Source organism: Pterocles gutturalis, unplaced genomic scaffold (assembly GCF_000699245.1).
Source record: "Pterocles gutturalis isolate BGI_N339 unplaced genomic scaffold, ASM69924v1 scaffold3927, whole genome shotgun sequence".
Classification (NCBI taxonomy): domain Eukaryota; kingdom Metazoa; phylum Chordata; class Aves; order Pterocliformes; family Pteroclidae; genus Pterocles; species Pterocles gutturalis.
The window spans coordinates 20,110-20,939 of NW_010112457.1; positions in this window are offsets into that span (position 1 = coordinate 20,110).

Here is an 830-nt window from a genome sequence, read left to right on the forward strand (position 1 = left end):
GATTGTACTTTGCCATCAATCATAACTGGATTCATTTTGCCATTGCAGAAAATAAGCATTAGCATGCAAGTTGAATTTGAGAAATTTGCACGCTCATAGACTGCTGGGTTTCAAGAATGGGTTGAGTGAAATGAGCAAAGGAAAAGATTAAAGCCCTCTCTCCCAACATAAGCATCCTCACAAAGTGAACAGTCTAAGCATTCCACAGTGAAAGTGCTTCAGCCTTTACTTCCAATCCATTTCTAACAACTTCTCCTTGTCCCTAGTTGGTCACAGTAAAAAGTTTTCTCTTTGATTCCCTACTCCGTCAGGAAAGTTTAGACTCTTTCTTTTTTTCTCTTTGTTGTGAATTTTTGCTTGTCACCAATATCAGGAGAAAGTGACCCGCATTAAAAAACAAACTGAAAAAAAAATAAAAAGAAGAATTAAATTCCACCACTGAGTTGGCAAGAAATCCAGAGTTCTTGGCAGTCACAGAGTGAATGGCGTGCCTGGAACATTATATATCTTTGAGAGCAGCATCATGGTTTTTAATACCAGCATGGTGTTTCACATAGTGCATGTAATGCACAAGGACTCAGAAGGTATTCTAGCTAAAGAATTTACGGAATAAAAGAGAAAATTTTAAGCCCATCTACTGCTTATGAACCACAGATCATTGAGGAAAACCTCCAAAAGCTTAAAATAAAAGAAGGGAATTCAGAAGGACCACGTATACTCATATTCTCAAAATTCCTCAGCTAATCAAATGCTTAGTTAATGTTTGCCTCTGTATACTTGAGTGGGAGAAAAAAAAAAAAGCAACCACCAGGATTTATATACGATTTTCC